Source organism: Caretta caretta, chromosome 11 (genome assembly GCF_965140235.1).
Source record: "Caretta caretta isolate rCarCar2 chromosome 11, rCarCar1.hap1, whole genome shotgun sequence".
In the NCBI taxonomy this organism is placed as follows: domain Eukaryota; kingdom Metazoa; phylum Chordata; order Testudines; family Cheloniidae; genus Caretta; species Caretta caretta.
In genome coordinates, this window is record NC_134216.1 from 17,572,310 (window position 1) to 17,596,583 (window position 24,274).

Sequence of the window (24,274 nt, forward strand, 5' to 3'; positions counted from 1 at the left end):
CATAGGAGTTCTGGATTCTGAAGCTAATGAAAAATATCCATGACTTTTGACATTTTGGAATTTTTCTGCATGACTGCATGGAGATGGATGGGCGGGTTGGTGTGATTGCAAACAGTTGAATAAATTTCACTGTGAGCCTTGGGAGCATCATAGGAAGGTGATACAGGGCAAGCACTTGGTAAAAACACTGAAAGCAGATCAGCCAAGATCTCAGGGAGAACTTTTAATGATTATCCAGGAGAGGTGGGTGCACCCTTCAGGCTTTGTTTCTCTGAGCAGCCCTTAATGCCAGGATGCCCCAAAATTTTCATTTATTTTCTTTTTGGGGAGTAACCTGACAATCTTTCTGATCAGCATGGTGACACTGACTCTAGGGCTCACAGAGAGACTCATAAGTCTTAGTACTGTAGCTAGGGAAACCCCTAGGGTCCTTTAGCAACCACACGCTAACAGGTATGGCATGTAATTCCTAACACACAATTGCTAAGAACCCCGCAAAGTTCCCTAGCTACTTCACCAAGTCTTATGGAGCACCTAGTCCCTGCAGGCAGTGTAGCAACTGCATTACAAGGAATTATTCTCAGTTCCTGCTGCTTTATGGGAGAAGATGTCAGACGGTTTTCTCTCGCCAAATTCCTATGTGGATTTCAGAGTCATTGGCCCTTTGTTTCCTGGAGCTCCAAGAAGGTAAAGGACATGGACAGCAGTCTAAGTTCTGCCTGATGGGGACAGTTAGTTTCAGGAGGGAATGATTTGGGATCAGGCCATAATTCCACCTCACAAGAGAACAACTAAGGAAAGTTTGGGAGGATCCTGGAGTGAGAGGGCATTTTTAGCAAAGGATGGGAGTGGGGGCCTACATTTGAGCCAGCTGTATTGGGCAAAATTCGGATCCAATTTTTCACAGGTAGCATGGAATCTGAACCCACCCTGATTTCAGCTGGCATCAGGAACCTAGCCAAATATGTCATACTGACTTATTCATGATGAGTCACTCATATACAAAAAGTAAAGGGGTAGACCATCACCAGGGATAAGACCCTCAAAATTCCCTATCCTGTAATCTGGGCAGGAGTCATTCTCCAGAGATAGAATCATGTTATTATATATTAATTTTTTTTAATAAGAAACCTGAACCAGGCAACAAGTGGGCATGTCTCATCTTCCTTAGGGCTGTAGAATCTGCCGCTGGTTACATGGCTGTGGTGGGAGGGAGAAATGGGGCCGACAATGAGCAGAAGGCTCATTTAAATGAGATGCCTACCCCACAGGCAGGTTTTCACTTTTTGATCATGGAGTGGAGTTGCTTGGGATTTTTTCTTCCTTTGGTTTTCTTCCTTTCCTTTTCCTTGTCTGTGAATAGGTAGTTGAACCACTGGCACACACTGCTTGTGGTGGCTGTGTGTGACTGAGAACGCTTCATATATTTCAGAGACCGTAGGACCTTTCATAAGAAATTAAAAAAAAAAAAAGTAGAAGTCCTTGGAACAGTGTTTGCTAACTTCAAATCTTTCTCTTCCCTGAAGATCACCTAAACAATGTACTGTTAGTTCCAGAAACAAAGTCCATGATTACAGCTCTACTGCTATCTTGAAAGAGTTCTCTGCCATTTGAATGGAGCAGTTCTTATTACCTGCCTGGGATATCAATAAGTTTGCATTTAACAGAAGCAGCTTTCTGGTCACAATTGCCAAGTCATTGATTTTTCCCGGTGACCATTAGGCCACTGCTGCTCCTGTCATACCGCAGACAGAAAGCCTCCTTCTGAGACAGCATCATCAGTACAATGAATTTGACTTTTGCTCGAACTTCCACTGAGATGGAGAGATGGGGCTAACCGAAAACTCAGTTACTTTCCACCCTGTGGTCTTCTAATAGCTTCCACCACTGCATTCCAGCTATGTCCCAGATATGTCCAGGACCTGTGGAATAGGCAGGTAAAATGTTGCTCTACCAGAATAGAGAACTAAAGAGGCTGTAATGAGCTTTAATCATCATACCAGAATAGTAGAATCAAGAGCTATATCATGGCAGCATACCTGTTTTTCAACCAAGCATGATGAATATTTATTTCCACCATCTTTTGAGGTATACATACAGTCCTAGGACAAACTTCTTTAGAGTTGCGAGAGCCTGAAAATCTCACAGGGTAAACAAAATTACATTTTTAAAAAAAGCTTTTATAACTTAAGAACTTGAAACCAATATCCAATGTAAATACACAATCAAGGTGCTCCTTTCCTTTTGGTTTAGGATCAAAAGTTCTTTCCCTGCTGCTAAGTCTGATAAAATAAAACACTTTTTCAAAGACAATGGATCCACCCATCAGACACATAGATTTAAAAAGTGCAGTCTCATTCCAACCTTTTTCTCCCCTAACTCTTCTCCTCTCTCTTTATGAAATCCCCTCTTTCACTGATCAAAAGCCTGACCACTACGTAACAAATCACTCCTCTACACACTCACATAGGCACACAACCATTCCTTCCTCTCTGTCTCTCAAGCTTTAACTGAGTCCTGCTTTCCCCAAAGCTGAAGTGCATTGATAATGAGAGCGTGACAAATTGATCTTCTTCTTCAGCAAGTCCTTTGACTCCTGCACTTGGAACAGTTTGAATATTCAGGCAGCATGAGATTAAAACCACTTTGATCCTAAGTTTAGATATCCGAGTTTGAAACTCTGATGAACAGCTTTCTGTAGCTGTAACATCCGCATGATTTTCATTTTTGAATGGAAAATTGACAATAAGAAAAATATATGTATTTATTTTCTTCAGCTACTTACAGAAATAAACACTAATTAAAAAGTATGATACTCTTTTTGTCTCTCTCTCTTCCATTTGTCTTACTATGAAAGATTTGCATAGTAATGCAGATTGGTGATTTCCCATTGTTTTTTAAATGTTACCTTTGTGATCAGTATTCGTCTATGTCTTTTTCAATACACAATATGTCATCATGTCAGAGTACAAACATCATCATAGTACAAAAGCATGTTCAAAGTCATTGTACTTGCTGGAGATCTGGCATTTCTTAAATTGCTATTTTCCCCTTTGACCACTTTCATTTAAAGTACTGTGGAATTAAGAATAAAAATCAAAATATTTATATAGTACTTTTTAAATATAACATTTACGAAACTAACAATTACCTATGGCCAGATTGTGCCATCATAAATATCACTTATTGAATTTTATGAGAATTGAGTGAAGGGTAGTTTGCCCCCTAGTTTCTAAGTGAAAACAGAATTCTAAGTCCAAACAAGGGATAAAATGACATTATTGTCATTAATGTCAACATCAAGCACATGCTTAAATCCCTCCCTATTCAACAAACTACTTTAAGCCTGTGCTTAAGTACTTTGCTCTGCTGGGGCCTTTGTGAGTCAATAGTACTATCTCTATTATCTTCCAAGTCAAAATATTACCGAATTGCCAAGATATGTGTATGCATAAATTGAGTTGCATATGATTGCCCTGCTATAATATTTGTCTTTACTCAGCCTGTCCCCTGCCTTCCATGGTCATCAAGTTGTAAACTCTTCAGCACAGGGACTGGTCTTTTGGGAAGTGTCTGGTACAAATTTGGTAACACCACCACCACAAATAAATAATTAACAAAGATCAGCTCAGGGCAGTCTAATGCAGGCTTTCCAAAGATCATACATTTTGTTGCAGTGGCCATGCATTGTATTTCATTGTGGGAGACCTGCATTGGATTCTTGTTCTTATGACTGATAGAAAGTGAAAGCAGAACAGGAAGGATGTGCTCTATCACCATTTGGAGAGATAGCAGCCTTGTGGATTAAAGAGCATGAGACCTTCAGAGAACTGCATGACCCTTAGAGTCTTTCACTCTTCTTCCCTTTCCTACCAGAAGTTAAATTACTGGTTGTAGATCAAGGTGCTGGGGATTAGGTAAAGAGTCAGAAGTTAAAATCAGGGCTCAGAATAAAGCACCCCTCCTCTTAGCAAACATGGAAAATGTGATATTGAGACAATCAATCAGATTCAGATCTCATTTATGCTGATATATATCTGGAGCAATTCATCTAAAAATCAATGAAGTTCATCCAGACTGTGTAAGTGCAATCAGTATCCAGCCCACAGCATCACATGTTATGATGTATCTGCTAAGGAAGAAAGGAAAATCCCACACCACACAAGAAGAGGTTAAGGCATTACAATGGGCCAAATTCTATTCTTAATTACACACTGCCCAATCCAATTAACTTCATTGTTTCTTCTCCCTCTTTCACTCTGGGGTCACATATGAAAATTCTGAAAAATATTGAGATCATAAAACTTTACAAGAAACAGTGTAATAAAAAAATAAAACATCATGAAAATGCCTTAGGAACATGCTACGTATTTGGTCAGACCTACTAAAAGCCCTTTAGAAACATTAGAATAATTAATTAGCTTTATTATAATCAGTTTCTATATAATGCAGTCATTATATTTGAAAAATATAGCAATTTCTCTGTGGTTCACACAGTATATGACATAATATTATCACAAACATAATATATGTATCCTTAAAACATAGAACCATGATGCATAGTCAGGCATAAAAAGGTAGAGAGCACACTGACCTTTATTAACATGATTTCTAAAATGGTTGATACGGAAAAGATGAGCTTGGGAGTTTATATTCATAACTTTGCTAAACAGTAAAAATCATGGACTGAATAAAGACACTGGATTTATGGCTTATTACAACAATCTATAACCCACTACCCCTCTTCCCCCAGCTTTCCCCCCGACCTTTTCCTCCCTCAACGCTAGAAATGTGTTAACTGGTCACTTCATCTAGAGTGGTCCCTTGAAATATGTGTTTACTACTTATGCTAAACAATCTGTTCCACCTTGTATTTAGTTGTGACACTCTGAGTACATTTCCCAGACCTGTATAACCTCAAAAGCTTTTCTCTCTCACCAACAGAAGCTGGTCCAATAAAATATATTACATCATCCATTTTGTCATACAAGGAAAATATAGACCTTTCATTAAAATAAAATCACAAATTTTTTGCAACTTAAGTATTTCCTGGCTCCGTTTTGTAATATTAAGATAATGTACATGAATGATTATGAAGCTTGTCCTAAATGGTTGCCCACTGCCCCAAAGAAAATATTTATAACCGGAGTAGAATAATTATATTCTCCTATTAAATATTGCTCCTTCAGGGCTAGTTATTGTGGAGCATAAATGTGCCACTTTATATGCAAATAAAATATACTGAGAGTTGAATAAAAAGTTCAGCATATATCTACTGACAAATTATCTTATTATGTTCTATATTAGCAGAGAGAACATCTTGTGATATGAAATGTTAATAGAGTTCAACAGGATGCAATATTTGCTTCCTTGTTTCTATGAAATCTTAGTCATAGCTTCATTTCTTTTATTTTTCTTAACTACATTTGTTTTATTTGGAAGGGAATTTTAATAATGTAGTTCAATCTATTACATTTCATACATTAAAATATGTAGATTTTGCAACCATGTATTAATAATGTCCGCTATTTGTAAACATTTTGAATGATGATCATTATCTGAACAAAAAAATAAGAGTATACTAAAATAATGCTGAGACTTTTACGAAAGATAATTCAAAACCATTAGTACATTTTAGGACAAGTTCTCAGAATCAAAAGCTATTATATCTCAGGAGAAAATTGGATTGTGGTTCACATAATTCATTATGATATGTCAGAGGATATCCCACATTATTTAGCACAATACACATTGGTCATCAACTGTATTTAAATTCATGAAGGAAGTACAAAATCCAGGCTTAAGCTTTGTCCTCAATATTACTTATTGTGCCTAAGCATTGGCTAATGCGTGATATAATGGATCTGATGATAGCCACAAGGTAATAAACTAAGGATATTTGAAACAGTTCAAATGAAATAAGAAACCACCTAATCCTTCACTCAGAATTGAACATGAACTCTACCCACCCCTTTTATGACAGACTAGAAAGTTTGTTCATTTGTTTGTTTTGTTTTCACACAATTCACTCCTCTCTGGTTTTGGCAGGGACTGGTAGCAAAAGTAACTGAAATACAGTATGAAAGTGGATTTTTTCTGACTCATCTAGAACCAAGACTACTATGGACCTGACCCACTTTATCCATATAAATCAGGAGCGACCCCAAAGAAGTCAATGGAATTATACTGGTGTAAAGCTAATGAAAGGAGGTAAGAGATAGGGTCCTAGAAACTTCTTTTTGCTATTTTCCAGGGGACATCAAGGAGTCTCACTGAAATCAGTCTCCTAAGGCATCCTCTTTCCTGCCCCATTCCTACTCAAAAAGGGTGGAGTGCTGGGCAGGTTGCCAGTCCCCAAGAATATGCTGTGGTGTTTGCGGTGTAGTGATCCTCCTTTCTGATGCCCACAATGCAGCAGATGTAGGACTAGGCCAACTGTCTGCCATCAGATGTAGGGAGAGACGAGAGAGGAGTTTTCAGGTTTACAAGCCCCCTGAAACACTAAGAGGTAAAGAATGGGGAGAGTTCTAAGGCCTGTTGGAGAAAGAACCAGAGAACCTATAGGGGGAGAAAGGTACGTTCCAGGTAGGCTTTGAGATGGGGAGGTTGGAGTAATTTGCCAGTTTGTTGATGAAACTGGTGATTCTCATCAAGTTTGCTTGAAGTTTCACATAAGCCTGGTCTACACTGGGGGAGGAGGGGTATCGATCTAAGATACGCAACTTCAGCTACAAGAATAGCGTAGCTGAAGTCGAGGTATCTTAGATCGACTTAGAATCACTTACTTCGCATCCTTGAGGCACAGGATCGACGGCGGCTGCTCCCCCGTCGACTCCACTTCCGCCTCTCGCCGTGGTGGAATTCCAGAGTCGATGGCAGAGCAATCGGGGATCGATCACTAACCACCGATCTGGCGGGTAGTGTAGACATGGCCATAGAGTCTTTGGGTTCATAGTGTATGAACAAGTAACTTAAAGAAAACCAAAATGGCTAAGTATGCTGGTAAACTGCTAGTTTTTGTTCACCTGTGGACCAAAATGGAGGTGCTTCAATAACCTAGCTTAATGTCCCTTTTTGTCAGTGGGTGTCTCACACACAAAAACAGAGCCCACAATGCGAGAATAGCACACTTACCTGTCCCACACCCCCACCTTAACACATGGTCACAATGAATAAAATTATAGATGGGGAGGAAATTGAAACATGGCATAAATATGTCTATCTACACTGGAATTTATGCAGTTTTATCCACTTCCATCAGGACTTAAATTTTGCTGGATTCTTTACCTCTGAATTTTCTTGCATTCTTGAGTTTAAATCAAGTATGCAGCAGTAGCTGAAAGTAGTTTTTATGCATTAGTTTATTTTGTCGTTTTAACTTTTTTAAAAACAACACCACCAAGATGTTAATTGGAGTTAATTGCAACATTCTGATAGGGTTTGACCCAGAGGCCACTGAAGCCCCATTGGAGAATTAGTCTGAAGATGAAATTCAATAAAGACAGGTGCAAGGTACTACACTTAGGAAGGGAAAACAGAATGCACAAATACAAAACATGGAATAACTGACTAGGCAGTACTATTTCTGAAAAAGATCAGGGAGTTATAATGGATCACAAATTGAATATGAGCTAACCATGTGATACAGTTGCAAAAAAGGCAAACATCTAGCTGGAGTATATTAATAGGAGTATCATGTGTAAGACACAGAAGGTAAGTGTCCAACTTTACTCAGCACTGGTGAGGGCTTAGCAGGAGAACTGTGTCCAGTTTTGGGTGCCACACTTTTGGAAAGATGTGGACAGATTGGACCAGAGGAGAACAACAAAAGTGCTCCAAGATTTAGAAAACCTGATCTATGAGGTTACCTAGGAGGAAAGGTTACAAAAACTGGTTATGTTTAGTTTTGAGAAAAGAAGACTGAGAGGGGATCTGATCTTTCAAAATGTTAAGGCTGTTATAACGAGGACGGTGATCAGTTGTTCTCTGAGGCCACTGAAGGTAGGACAAGAAGTAATGGGTTTAATCTGCAGGAAGGGAGATTTAGGTTAAATATCAGGAAAAATTTCTAACTATAAGGATACTTAAGTACTGAAATAAATTACTAAAAGAGATTGTGGAACCCTATCATTTCAGATTTTTAAAGACAGGTGAGACAAATACCTGTCAGGGATGGCTGTATACTCAGTCCTGCCTCAGTGCAGGAGCTGGATTAAATGACTTCTACAGGTCCCTTCCAGCTCTACATTTTAAGTCAATGCCAAAGCTCGCACTGTCTTCAGTTTAGAACTCAACCAGCTTGCCAGATTAGACACTGAATTTTTGATCAGACCCAGCATGATTAAATCTTTGAGACATAGATAATTTTTAAATCATAGCAATGTATTAATATAGGAGCATTAGCCTTTTGAGTGCCACTTTGATCCTCAAAACTATTGAAAATTCTCAACTGCTATAGAAGTAAATGAAAGCTGAGAGGCTTAGCACCTCACAAAGACATTTAGTACCCTCAAGGATTTGTTCCTATATTGGGTTCATTGTGTCACGAGTATTGGAACCTGCAAGCAGATTCTGTGTAATCTACGTTTTTATCTGTATTGCTAATGCACAACACCTACACACACTAACCACGCCCCACATGAGGACTGTATATTAATACACGGCACTGGGCAATGAAATCCCACTTGCATGCTTTGAAGTATTACTGTACATTTTGTGAATGAACAGTAGTTACTTTTAACCTTTAGATATGTCACTTTTTTGTGCAAGCTGGGTTTGGAGGAGAGAGACTACTGAAAGGTTCTAGTCTTCTTTTTGAGCTACCACTCTGCACAATGTACATGTTTTAGTTACAAACGGTCTTTGAATTCTGAAGTCTTTTAAAAAAAAAAGACAACAAAATTATACATATTATTTTTGCACTCCCATTAGTCAAAGATTTCCAAACAGATTGAAACAAGATTTGAAAATATAAAACTGCTGCTGTGTTTAGATCTTGGATGCCAAGTTACAACCTGGAGAAAATTTTTATAGCATCATAACTCCGTGAAAGTAAGATTTATAATAAAAGGCTGGTGCCATTGCACTAACTCTCGTGGTACTAGCAGGAACCTCTGTATTACTAGCAGGTATTTCAGCCCTTGGTATCCAATTCCCAGATAATGTACTGACTTAATGACACCACTCTCCAAAACACAAAGCAGGCAATCTTTTTTGTCTTTTGTTCATTTTCAATCTTAGAACAGTTGCTTTTCAATCTTTCTATACACCATCTACCCCCACATCTGTCTCACCCTATATAGCTATTCTTTACAATTCCTGTCATGCATATTTTTGTTACTACATTGAAATCTTATGCATAATTATGTGAGGTTGCTATGGAGATTATGTGTGATTTGTCATGAGGAAAATCTATTGTGTTTGAGATAATTCTGCACACTAATGACCTTAGAATCTTTTTTCTTTCTCCCTCGGGGATTAGAAGAAACTAGCTGCATAGCTAGCTAGCTAGCAACAAAATAAATTTTATAAACAGCAAAGTTAGTGTTATTGACTTCAGCTCAGAGGCCAAGAACTTCCCTTCATTTTAAACAGATAGGATGTGAACTTGTATAAGATAATGATTATACTACATAATAATTATGCAAAATTTAGACACCAGCATCTCATATTAAATATAACAAGTGTCTACACAATTCATTATTTTCCCTGACTGAAATGTCTTCAAATAATGCCCACGATCTGACATTATCTATTTTTTAAAAATATATTTTTGATGAAGGGATAGATCAAACTAGACACACTTTATTGAAGAGCACTTGAAAAATATCAAATCAGCAGTGCTCTGAAACAAGTTACTTGTCTTCTTTGCTACTTGTGTATCTTTTTATAGCAGAAAAAGCATGTGATTGATTACTGCATGTCAGTCACAAGCAATTCAGGCTATCCAGTTCTGTCTGTACAATAGCTGTAGGTCTAGCTTTAGCTCCCAGCAAGGTCATGGGTTTATTCCTTCTTCATCCCACCTAACAACTTCCTCGGACTCAGGACAATCCAAGGGAGCATGCATATTTACACAGAAAGCGTCCATGAGAACACAGAATCAAACTTTTCCACCATGGAAGATCTGACTAAAGAATTCAACAGAGATTATTTTTTTGGGGGGGGGAAGGGGGGAAGGGGACCCAATGCTCATGTCAAGTGGAGGAGATAGAATGAAAGTGTGAGAATTCCTGGGAATGAAAAAGTTAGCTAGGAGGAAATGTGTGTCCATCAGGTTAATATAGCTCAGAAAGCTCAATCTCAGTCAGAAGCCTATGTGATAGCTCCAAAGTCAACTACAAAGTTATAAAGCTCTGCAAAGATATAATCTGTAGTGTGGTTCATGGATCATGTGGCTGCTATCAAAGATAATGCAGAGGTGCTATCCTTAGCATCCACATATTACTGGTGGGAAAGGGCAGGAAAGAAGTGCAGATTCGGAAGAACAATGAGATCATCTCTAAAGATTCCAGCTCCATTTCTGTATCTTACATCACCTCTTTTATTCCTCATGTAAGCATGCCTCATCACTTTATTATGCTACTTCAAAGCACTTTTACCATTTATATTTTTAGGGATCCTTGCTTTGCTTAAATATCCCTGAAACCGCCATTAAAAGTAAAAGAATCATACAGTGTAACCATGGACAGGTGCACCTTGGGGTGAATAATATAGATAGAGGTCTGTCATCGCAACACACAGAGTCATATGTTCACCTTCGGGTCAATATTCTTGATATAGATCTGTAGCCTTTAAACAGTACACTTGGTTGAATTTATGGGAGTCTCCTTGATAGTTGATGGAAGATGTTACTATACACATACCCTCAGCTCCATTCCTTTCCAGTCAGCCACTCCACAAAAAATAACACAGAGAGCACCAATCACATAGTGTCTGTAGACTCTGAACTATGCTTCCATAGTTTCCATTTCCACCATACTAAGCAATTACCATCCAGGTTAGCTGACATTTGAATTGCTTTGACTCTCTTCCTCCTCACCCCAACCCCCCTCCTGGCCCCTGCTACACACTGGAAAGGATGATCTGCCCCTAAGGCTATATAATTTGATTGTGTGGCTTTGGAGACATCAAAAACCACTTGAGTTTGCTCTCATGGTTTATAATATTGCCAGAACCCTTGATGGAATTTACAACCCCATTATGCACAGCTGGAGATACATTATTCTTTATATTGCTAATGTTAAATTTGTACTGAGAAATAGAGCTTTACAGTGTTTGTAAAGCACCTCTATGGTCCTTCTGGAGGTAGTTGATGAAATATGGTCAGATGAAGCCAACTATTGCCCTCAACAGGATTATTGTATTACACTATGAAGTTTTAAAACTTTTTTGCAATATGAATTTAGCACCTGTAAAAGCCTTTGTTTTAATAAGTGAAGGGGAAAGAATGGTTGCCAAACACTGAGGTACATAGGGGAATCAAGGGAACTCATGCATAGAGCTTCTGTGATTTTCTGTCTAAGAAAACCTGGGAAATTGCACTCTGTCCCTGATTTATGCCAAAGACGTTCTCCAAACATAAAGGGTGAGTGGAGGTGATGTGAAAAGGGCTTTTAATCTGTGTGATAAATTGTCAAATTCTATTATGTTTAATGAGTCTCATTAATACATAGCTAGAATAGCAAAAAATATAATAAGTATCCTATCAAATACTCATATAAACAAATTGAAGGAATTAATAATAAGAATGCTATTAATGTCTACATAATTTAGAGAAGTTAATGAAATCAATTTTAAGTTTTACTAAGGTATACTTAGTAGTAAAAAGAAAAACCAACCCAAAAACCCCTGATGTCTTAAACAGATCTTAATGTTCCTTTCCCCTCTCCATTTCCCCCCACCCTCTATTTAAAGAATGAAACTACTATAAAAAATTCTGTAGAATGTAATGGACTATGATATTCTTTCTAATCTGAAAGAATTTAATATGAATTCTATTTTGCTATAGAGTTCCATAAATACCCTATTAAAGGGATATAATTCTTTATTACATTCTGTAAGATCTGAGAGTAATTTCAATAAAATTTTATTAAGTTTGTATACATGAGGAAAACTGTCATATTTGGTCAAGTATTCACATAAAGGATCACATTTTTAAATCATAATATATGTTCCAAAGAAAATACTGTTACAAATTAGCAGCTGAATATATAAAATCAGATCTTTGTTGATCCGAAATGAACAAATGAGATTGTAAATTAAATTCTATTGCATCCTTGTAAAAGTGAATAGTAATTGTGAGGCCATGAGAGACAACCAGTCTTCAGCCAGTTTATGGTTAAAATCATGAGTCTTCTGGTTTTTAACAACAATAAGAAGTGATCAAGGAATTAAAGACATGACTAAGAAACATTTACAAATTTTTGGAAGCAAAGATGTTCAAATCCCCTTGACTAAATCTATGGTATTCTAATGAGAAGAATCTGCTGTATTCAATCAATCTTTCGGCGGAACATACCATTAGTAATTTATTAAAAACAAACTAAATTACTTTCCATACACTGGTTGTGGAAAAGGTATGTTTGTCCAAATTCCAAAGAGTACCAGGGAGTCACCACTCATAGTTCCATGACCATTATGAACTACTGAGAGCCACCCTGCTGTTCAAAAGCAAAGGACAAACCTCAGGGTGAAATCCTGACCCCAGTGAAATCAGTGGCAAAACTCCCATTAACTTCAGTGGATATGACTACACCACAGTTGGCAGCATGCCTCCCAGCCCAGGTAGATAGACTCAAACTAGCATGCAAAAATAGCAGTGTGGATGTTATGGCACAGGCAACGGCTGGGGCTGGCCACCTGAGGATGGACCCAGAAGGGTCGGGTGGCTAAGCACACTAGTTTAAGCAGAACTAATGTGAGTCTGTCTGCCCTGGTTGGGAGGCATGGGGCCAGCTGCAGCGTAGACATGCCCAAATGAGACCAGGATTTCACCCCAACATTTTAAGGGCCCCTGCCAATCAGGTGGCTCAACTTGCTGACCATTCCAAGGCCTCTTTTTATAATGTCACTTTCATTCAATAGAGCACCCAGCAGATTGGGTATACTGCAGGGGAGTGATCACTGCCAATGGCTGCACTGCTGATGGGAGTGTGCATATGCTATATTTTATTGTATATCCTCACTAAACCCAGCTTGCAGAGTGAAGGTATCAAATTTTTGAATACCTTATTTTTATGGCGTTTGTAGCCCATTTCACTACTCTGATGCACAATATGCATGCATGATTTATCCCTGTCACCTAAGATGATAAATCTGCATGCTAGGATCTGTAAATCTGTGTTTATTCATGCCATATATAAGCAAATTAAAAAATTATTTTCTCTAAGCTTATAGAAACTTTTTAATTTTAAGAAAAACTGAAACGTACTAAGATCAAGAAATTAAACTGTGCCCCAACACTGGGTGGACCAGTATTAAATAGTGTTACAGTAAGTGACAGCCTTAGAATATTAATTCTAGTCCTTTGGTTCAAAAGGTCCTTTTTCTTGACTTTGCTCTTTCAATCTGAAGCACAGTGTCAGAGAGATCCAAAGAGTGTCCAATGACATTTTCAAGCAATAAAATAGCAAGTAATGTCAGTCTCTTGTCAATTGAAGAGATGTTTTAATGAGCCCGAGCTTTGAAAAGCTGTGCTTACCACTTGGGACTATGACCAGCAGCAAAAGCACAATCCTCAAAGCTATTCACACGTTAGGAAATGTGTCCTTAAGCTATGCATCATGAATGAGTTGGAGAACTTAGAGTGGAGAGTGCTTCCCATGTTGAAAAACGTAACAGATGATGTCCAATTTGACATAGAGGTCTTTATCATTGATATTTGAACATTCCCCATGTGTCAGCATCCAGTGAAGGTCTATACTATTGTTCAAGTATATTTTTCTGTTGCCAGGTCGTACACCCCACTCCCCAGGGTTTTTTTGTGATACTTCATTTGTCCACACCTTTGTTTGATGGACACTCAAGCAGTGTCAATGAGCAAGCAAAAAAACTCCCTCTTGAATTTTTTCTTCCGAGCTTCCCATCACCTCATCTCTACCCTCACAACAAAACTGTCTCGTCTTCCAAAGGATATGAGCTTTCTTTAGCTAAGTTTTCTACCATTTCTTTGGCAGCAGTGATAGCATCTTCAAATTCATTGTCTCTGTAGGCACCAATGAAATCAAGTCAGCTTCTCATCAAAGTAGTAGATGTCACGATTTCCATTGACTACATTTGTAAAGTCTCACTTATCATGTTTACTTGGAACAGAATATCATGCCAAACCACAACTGAGTCCAGAAATTTGAAGTCAGTGATCTGCTTTGCCAGGCTTTGTGCCTTCTGTCAGATTCTGGCCTCAGTTTTACTTGGCTGTGTCAGTTTCATCAGGGCATGGTAAACCTCAGTCACTTGGTACCTCACTGGCCCCAAGCAGTCAATGCTGCTCTCCCAGCAAGTGTCACTTAGTGGCTTCATGGTCAGATTTGTAACATTGTCCGGGAGGATCTTCTGAGAGCTGATGCTGAAAACAGGATGTATCTCCTTTGCAATACTCCAAAGAGAGATATTGAATCTAAAGCAGATGACGCTGCATCTGACATAAAGAGGTTGAGGGAATGGCAGCCACAAGGCATGAAGAAAGCTCTTGGATTCAGTGCAAGAATCCTTGCCTGGATGCCACGGTTTCTTCCCTTCATGTTTGCACTGTTGTTGTAGCCTTGGCTGTGGCAGTCCTGAAACTTTGTTTTATTTTCATTCAAGATGTTCACAGATAGTTCTGTTAGGCCTCTCCCAGTACAGTCATTCACAGGCCAGAAAGAGATAAAGTGTTCTTTTACTTGGATGTAGCAATTCTCATCAACAAAAAAAATCTTACTGTAAATGACATCTTTTCACACCGTGACTAATGTTGGGAGTCCAGTTCATTATTACGCCGTAGTGCTTCACTTTGCTGAGGCACATCAATATGTTATCAAGCACCTTCCTTGCCATACGGTCAATCAATTTGTTTTGAGTTGTTTTGCTGCAGTAATGGTACACAGCTTCTTTATGAACTATCCGACATAGGTGCTCACGCATGACATTGTCTTATTTCCCAAGGAGCTGTACCAAAGCTGAGGAAATTACCATTATGTTCAGTGAACAATTTATCTGACAAGCCCCAGAAAGCCAAATTATTCTTTGCAAGTCAAAAGAAATAACAGTATTTCTTTTATATTGTTACGTAGATAGGGGTTCAATCGATCTTTGGCATCTCATTAAATACGTCCTTTATTAGTTGCTACTTACACACTTCAAGTCTTAAAACACAAGTACACTTTCATAATTACACAATAAAACAAGGCTCAGTATATCGCAGCTAGGCTCTCACTTCATTTTTATATCTCACTGACTGGCTGGCCATGCTTAGGCATGGCTGACAACGTTCTAGGAGGTTCAAGGAAAATATAGTTTTTAGAAAGTCTGAAAGGTTCCATGAGATTCTACAAAGGTCCGGAACATTCTAGGAATTAGTGAAAAATGAATCCACATACAGAATACCTGAAACATTTTACTTCAAACATTCTATTTTCCCTTTTGTTGCTAACAACAAAAACAGCCCCCAGAGCCTGGTGCTCCCCAAGCCCAGCATTCCAGGCAGTTGCCTGGGTCACCTGCCCCTAAATCTGGCCCTGGCTCTGTCCAGACAATAGTCCTTATCTTTGCCTGGTCCCTCCAAGGCAAGATTGAGGATAGCCAGTGTTGAGACAGTTCCTGCACCATCATCTAGGTATTTATACCATGCTCATAAGCTCAGTGTTTACCTCTTCTCTGAACAAGGAAGTTCAATCTTCAGAGCAGTCCCTCTGGCAACTTTCAAGAGCACTAAATTCATCAAAGGATCTTTTTTTAAAGCAAAGTAATTTTGGGTACCTGTGCCTAAGAAATTTATTGTGTGTGACATGTATATCTTTTATTTACCATTCTATAAGTGTGTATGGTTTGAATAAGGAAGTCAGATTTTAACTGCCTAAGATTTCCAAGAGCTACGCTGGAAGAGTGCCTGTGGTGAATTAAGAAAGCAGCATTTTATTCTGTGATTCACTAGGCTTCATGAAATGACAGCAGTAAAGAAAAAAAAAGACATTTGAAAGCTGCTAATGAAGTCTGTTTACTTTAAAAGTTACAGTGCAGTTGGCAGTGATGATAACAGCTGATATCAATCATACATTTAAATTCTACTGGCTGAAGGATTCACAGTTACAGTTCCTTTTGAAACTGTATTACCAATGGAACTGTAGACCTGACTTTTTTTCAAGTGGCAGTACTAACTAGTAGTTGGAAATGCTTATGTTCCACTTCAGTAATGTATCACATCCTTTCCCTTTGGCTGATAAAGACCACCCCAAAAAGGACAATTAAAATAAATACAGAATAGTATGAGCATCTGCTGATTAGAGTAGGCCATCTATTTACATTTACAATTTCAGCAAAAATACTACTATAGAAACAATTAATTAAAAATGAGGTAGACAATGTTTTGGAAATACTATGTGAGAATCTGACTTTCCAGAGCACATTGTCCAAACACCTAGAACCAACCTAGAATCATATGATTTGGAAATACAGTGTGCTAAAATAGAATGGAAAGTGTTGGAAGGGTGGAGTTGTTTAGCAAAGCTGTAGAGCAATATAAATCTTCAATAAGTTCTTGGAATGTATCAGGGACAACTTTTTGTTCCAGGAAATAACCAGGGGAACAGCCATTTTAGACTTGATTCTGACCAACAGGGAGGAATTGGTAGGGAATCTGAAGGTGAAAGGTGATTCGGATTAAAGTGATCATTAAATGATAGATTTCATGATTCTAAGGGAAGGAAGGAATGAGAGCAGCAGAATAAGGATAATGGACTTCAAAAAACCGGACTTTAACAAACTCAGAATTGGTAGGTAAGATCCCTTGGGAAGAAAATATAAGGGAAAAAGGAGTTCCGGAGAGCTGGCAGTTCCTTAAGGAGACAAGATTAAAGGTACCACTGCAAACTATTCCAATGCAAAGGAAAGATACAAAGAATAGTAAGAAGCTAAATGTGATTCCATCAAGAGTTCTTTAATAACCTGAAAATAAAAAATAAATCCTACAAAGAGTGGAAACACAGTCAAATTGATAAGGAGGAATACAAAAGAACAGCACAAGTATGTAAGGGCAAAATCAGAAAAGCTAAGGCACAAAATGAGTTACACCTGGCAAGAGACAAAGAAAATAATATATTAGAAACAAGAGAAAGATGAAGAGAAGTGTAGGTCCTTTATTTAAAGGGGAAGGGAGCTAATAATTGATGACATCAAGAAAATTGAGGTGCTTAATGCTGATTTTGCTTCAGTCTTCACTGAAAAGGTTAATGATGACCAGATATTCAACACAATTAATACTGACAACCGGGGGAAGGAATGCAAGCCATCACAAGGAAAGAAAAGTTAAAGAATATTTAGATAAGTTAGTTGTATTCAAGTCAGCAGGGCCTGATGAAATTCATGTTAGGATACTAAAGGAACTAGCTGAAGCAATTTCAGAGCCATTAGCAATTATCTCTGAGAACTCCTGGAGGATGACAGGAAGACTGGAGAAGGGCAAACACAGTACCTATCTTTAAAAAGGAGAACAAGGAGGACCCAGGAATTATAGACCAGTCAGCCTAACTTCAATACCTGGAAAGACACTCGCACAATTATTAAACAATCCATGTATAAGCACTTGGAGGATAATAGGGTTATAAGGAATAGCCAGTAAGGATTTGTCAAGAACAAATCATATCAAACAAACTTTATTTCCTTCTTTTGGTAGGATTACTGACTTAGTGAATTGGAGGGAAACACTAGATGTGTTATACTTTGATTTTAGTAAGGCTTTTGACACAGTTCTGCATGACATTCTCACAAACACAGTCAACCTGTGGAACTCTTTGCCAGAGTATGTTGTGAAGACCAAGACTATAACAGGGTTCAAAAAAGAACTAGATAAATTCATGGAGGATAGTTCCATCAATGGCTATTAGCCAAGACGGGCAGGGATGGTGTCCCTAGCCTGTTTGTCAGAGGCTGGGAGTTGGTGGGAGGGGATGGATCACTTGGTGATTGCCTGTTCTGTTCATTCCTCCTGGGGCACCTAGCATTGGCCACTGTTGGAAGACAGGGAACTGAGCTAGGTGGACCTTTGGTCTGATCCAGTATAGCTGTTCTTATGTTCTTAAGCAAACTAGGGAAATGTGGTCTACATGAAATTACTATAAGGTGGGTGCACAGCTGGTTGAAAGACCACACTCAGTTGGCTGAAAGAGTAGCTATTAATCGTTTGCTGTCAAATTGGGAGGGCATATCTAGTGGGGTACTTCAGGGGTTAGTCCTGGGTCTGGTACTATTCAACATTTTCATTAAATGACTAGGATTATGGAGTAGATAATATGGTTATAAAATCTGCAGATAACATCAAGCTGAAATGGGTTGCAAGCATTTTGGAGGACAGGTTTAAAATTCAAAATGACCTTGACAAATTGGAGAATTAGTCTGAATTGAACAAGATGAAATTCAGTAAAGAGGAGTGCAAAGTACTTTACTTAGGAAGGAAAAATCAAATGCACAACTTCAAAATGGAGAATAACTGTCTAGATGGTAGCACTGCTGAAAAGCATCTGGGGATTACATTGGACCACAAACTGAATATGAATCATCCATGTGACGCAGCTGCAAAAGAGGCTAATATGATTCTGCGGTTTTGTAACAGAAGTGTTGTATGTAAGACACTGGAGGTAACTGTCCCTTTCTACTCAGCACTGGTGAGGCCTCAGCTGGAGGACTGTGTCCAATTCAGGGCACCACAATTTAGGAAAGATGTGGACAAATTTGAAGAGTCTAGAGGACAGCAACAAAAATGCTAAAAGGTTTAGAAACCTGATCTCTGAGGAAAGGTTAAAAAAATGGGCATGTTTAGTCTTAAGAAAAGAAGACCAAGGGGGGACCAGGTTATAGTCTTCAAATATGTGAAGGGCTGTTATAAAGAGGACAGTGATCCATTCATTTTGAATTTTTCATTAAAAATTGAAAATTCTGTAATAAAACTGAACTATATTTATGAAACACATTGATTTCCAAGAAAAACACACTTCCAATAAAATTTTGGCTGAATAATCATGGCCAGCTGCTAGGTCAATGAGGAGAAAGCCTTAAAATGTAACATTGGTCTAAGACAGTATAATAATTGGTTAAGACAGTAAGGTCCTGCTCTCAACTTAATGGCATTTCTCTGTTCATGGTGGAGAGAAATAGGGAAATGCTTGGGGATGGGGGACACGAAGAGCCCCTGGAATGGTAGGGGAGAGGGTGGAAAACCCTGGTATGGAGAAAAGGGAGAATGCAGGAACACAGAACCCCTGGTCAGTGGGGGAAATGGGGGAGCCTGATATGGAGGAGAAAGGAGGGAATCGGTGACATAAAAAATCCCTGGCAAGGGAGGAGAGGACATGGGGGACATACAGAGCCTCTAGCATGTGATGGAGGGGGAATTATGTGGGCACTGAGAGTCCCTGCCATAGGGGAGAGAATGGAGGATGATGGTATGGGGGAGCAGACTTGGGACAAACATAGAGTCCCTGGCATGAGGGGAGGGTGGGAAATGGTGAATATACACAGAGGCCCTGGCATGGGGGGAAGGATGAATGGGCATAAGGGAGGATGGGGAAGGGGTGATTGCAGACAGTCCCTGAAATAGAGAGTGATGGGAGAGTGGCATACAGGGAGCTTATTGAGGGGAACTGGAGGGATGCAAAGAGCTGTGGTGTGTGCAATTAACTTGGCCTATGGACATTACGAAGTGTGTGACCCCCTTGTCTAGGTCAGAGAGTCTTTACCACATATTGAAATTGCCAGATAGACAGAATTCACCTGTGCTATGTGGAACAGGAACTTTTCTAATTAAAATATTCCTGTGTGGATTTGCACCAACCATATTAGATCATTATACATATCTTTGCTCAAAAAGAACCCAATCCTACAGACTGTCCACTTTAGTGCCTGTGGCTCTCCACCTTCAGAAGTGGAGCTCTGACCCCTGAAAAAAAATAAGAGGCTGGTCACCAATAATTGAAATGGCTGGGCAGCCATAGGAATGACCAGGGATGATCCTACCATTACAGTGTGTTTCTGCAGCATCCCTATTCCTAGAGTCAGTAACATGGCTTGCAAAGATGCTGCACTGCAACTAGTTAGTCCCTAGTCCATTGCATTGTCATACCATAAGCCATGAAAGAGGTCAGCAACTTTCTGAGATACTCAACTCCTTGCATGTCTGGGCCCACAAGGTTTTCTCTACTGAGTATTTTTGTAGGTCTTTGTAACAAATCTTGTTTCTGTCGGTCTCTGCTCAACGCAGTTTACAAGAGACTTGCTGAATAGCCCTTTGCAAAGGGTTGGAGCACAGGCTAAATTGTTGCTTTGTTCAGTTGTGAACTTGATATTACAGTGGCCAAAATGTCCTGTACTACGGAAGTTACTTCAAAGAATGAAAATTTCATCATTCAGTATCATGCCAATATGCAAAGAAAACCTTCATTTCAGATATATTTTCTCTGTCAGTTGCCTCTGAAAGCTATGGTAGTTAAGCTCATTATGTGCTGTCCAACATTCATCAGAAGATTATCGTGTATTAATTTTAAAAACCATTTCTTCTTCATGATAAAGTTTTTCAGGATAGAGAGCTGGAATGACATTAGAGTGGCAATTTGTAAAGGAGATTAGTTTGGCAAAGTGGATCTGAGCAATTTGTTTCTAATTATTTCAATAAATGAGCTTTGCAGGAAATTCCGATAATCAAGCAATTTATGCCAAAATGGAAAAAAAAAGTAAGTTATAGTATTCTCCAGTTCCAGATACTGTCATTATGCTATTAAGACCTATGGTACCTTGTGAATAACCCAGAGCACTTGAGTAATAATGAGCATTTATTTCATTATGCAATTTATAACGTACACCCATCATACAGTTGCTATTTGCATTCTATGTATATTGTATCTTATTCTGAAAAATACTTTTGTCACTTTATCTGGATTGTGTTATGCATCTGTGATCGGCCTTTAAATATTATTTCACATGAGTGTTTTGCACAAAAAAAGGAGGAACTTGCAGGCTTTACTGTCATTTCAACTGTGTGTTCATATTGCACTGGTAAGTAATACATTGTCTGAATCATACTATGCAACTTCTGAATTACTTAGATTACAGTAGAGAAGGGAAATCACTTTGGGATGCAACTTCTTCCCCCCTTCTTCTGCTAACAAGTATTTCTTTGTCAGGTGTATAAATTCAACCAATATCAAATTTGCTGACAACACCAAAGCTGAAGGGTTCATAAACACACAGGAGAAGGGAACAAAACTGCAATGTTACAGGAAGTGATTAGAGCACGGGGGGCATCAGATAATGCAGGGAGCTTTCCTATTAATAAATGTAGAGCCTTACACTCAGGGGAGTAAATTAACAGATACAAAATTGATGGGGGAATGTAACTAAGGAATCATAATCCACTGCATGACAATGAGTTTAGCTGTATCCTGTCTTTGTTATATTGTCCAAATATTACCTATTTCTACAAAGCCAAGTACTACAATTGCTGCAGGCAAGGTGTGGTCTTGGGATATTGCGTCAGGTGTCCATGAAAAGACTGGCATTAAAAAGCAGTCCACAATATTAAAAAGGTGCAAGAACCATTGCAGTAGATGTCAGCTTCAGTAGTCAGAATCAGGAAGTAACCACTGGCACTAAAGGAAAAACTGTATATATTTATTCATTTATTCTAATAATTTACAGTGCACGCATTACCATGGCCTTTAGGCACAACACACACAAACTCTCAAATCTTTTAATAAACAGAAAAGAGCTAAAGAATGCAGCCTAGCACTATACTCAGAATCCCTGAGAATAGATATATTTTATCAGAAGATGAAGAACTAGAAAAACTCCATTTTCTTTAGTTCAGAGAGATTTGATTATTACTGTGGAGCTCTTTTGTAATAAATTCAATCTCACAAATGTCTGAAGGATGTTAAATCTTGGTTTTCAGCAGGATTTCTAGGACCAGCTACTGACTGCTTGTTATAATTATTTGACCTTCAGTTGAAAATGCAGGAAGCTCCAGTCACCAAAAATGTGCTTACACAGGCACACAGTTTATAGGTTTTCTGTGTGGGCATCTAGCACACAGTGGCACAGATGTTGGAAATAGTCAGAAAGAGTGAGGTGATTTTAGGATTGATCCAATTATTTTTTTGCAATTTCAGTATGAAGAGAGGGCCAACATTCTCTTTGCCCTTCATATAGTGAATATAGACTACTTAAGAGTTTTGGCAGCCAATCCACATTTTGTTACTTTCTTCCTTAACTCTGAGGAAATATGTAGTTTATCTCAGTGCAAGTGCACTGTAGATTACGACTGCTTGAAATTTATATAATCAAAAACTCGAAACCAGACTCAGTGCTGGCTCACTGAAGTTCACAAACATTTTTGAGAACACTGCCTAAGCTTCATTAAAAACTATGTTGGATTCCAAAGAAATCCGGACTGAGTTACAGTATGGTTATGGATGGAACCCATGTGAATTTTGGTGGCTTCAAATAATTTCAGCCAATCCTAAACCAGGGAGAACTTTGTGGGCTTGGCTGAGCTTTGCAATGTTATTGGACTTGTCCAAACCCGAAAAGCAAAGTGAAACACTTAAGAAACAAGGGAAAAGTTCACAAGAATCTCTACTAATTAAATCCACATATTTAACACAGTTGTAGTGTAGATTTAGGACCCTTTGCCTTTCTGAGAGCAAATTTCAGTGATTAAAATATAACAAAATATCTTTGTTTATAAGGCATATTACATCTTTTCTGAATTAGTAATGCAGTATGACTGTGAGCAGAATATGGAAACAGGAGTTGAAATCTATTCACCAAATACCCAATTTATCTTTAGTTAAAGTGGACTCAAATATAACTTTGTAAGTCTAATGCAATGTGCATCTGATTGTCACAAACTCTAATGTAGGTTATGGCAGACTTCTGGGGCTATTCATTATAGCATTTGGCTTAGATTGTACCAGTATAGCCTCAGAATGACAATTCAGTTACAGAGCACCTTAATCTAATCTATTTATTCTAGAGATAATCTACAATGGCTGACCCAGTAACACAGATTACAGCCATTTACGTATGTTTGGAAGATTGCACACAAAGGTAAAGAGATAGAAATAACCTTGTATATTGACCATGTTCTCTCCTATTATTAATTGTATTACATAATTTTTTTGACCAAAGAATCCACAAGTGCTCAAAGGCAGTTAGCAAACATCCATTCTTGGACCAGATCAGGAAGGATTTCAAACATTCCCCCATTCAGCTGATCCTTCCTTCTGGCCACTAAGGCCTACATGTGGTTACTTCTCAAGTCCATCAATGCCACTCCTGGGCTGACACCATAAAGGACTATTCAATGACACAAGTTGCTTTTTGTCTTGGAGTTGAGCATGCTGCTTCTGGCCCCTGCTTCGTGTCAGACTGTTATTTTGTAATTATCCTCAAGTTTTAAAGTTCACAGAGATTTGATTCTTATTTATTCATTGTTGGTATTACAGTAGCACATGGAGACTCCAGATGAGGATGAGGGCCCCACTGTGTGTGATGCCCTACATATATATGTTGGAAACTGTGGTCCCTGCACAGTCTAAATATGAGACAAAAGTCAAAGGGTGGATACAACAAATAGATGGTGGGGGGCGGAAGCACAAGATAACAGTAGACCAAGTGGAATTAGCAGTTAAAGTAATACATAGCAATGTTCTATGGTTAGTAATAAAAAAGAAAATAAAGGGACCAAGCTGAAGAAGTCAGTTGAAAAACTTTGGATTGTGTCCAAAACATCCTATGCTATTCAGTAATGTACACTTATGGGAACTTCTGCAGTAAACAGTTATTTATAATAAGGGCCCAGTTCTTTAGCTTCTCTGTGTCTGTATCCAAACATAACAATATACTGTATAAGTGTGCCAAAGAATCCAGAAATATGTATATTTACCTCAAATTTCTGAGCTAAAGAAGAAAATCTTCCAAGCAAAATCTGCTTCCTATGCACCCTCAGATATACTGTTAGGCCTCAGGCTCCTGCTCGAAAGAAGAGAAATTTAATAGCTTTACAGACGCTACTGTTCACTTGCTAGCT

General features: G+C 38.5%; 1 protein-coding gene across 14 annotated transcripts in view; it reads right to left on the bottom strand.

The window, feature by feature from the left end:
• NCKAP5 (NCK associated protein 5) overlaps positions 1-24,274 on the bottom strand; it is a 623,862-nt gene that overhangs the window by 436,683 nt on the left and 162,905 nt on the right. The window contains exon 1 of one of the 14 annotated variants that reach the window (XM_075117774.1): positions 24,131-24,206. The exons of the other annotated variants lie outside the window; for them this stretch is intronic. The gene's annotated coding sequence lies outside the window, so the exon portion shown is untranslated. Of the gene's footprint in view, positions 1-24,130; positions 24,207-24,274 lie in introns of those variants that run through there. 14 annotated transcript variants of the gene reach the window in all.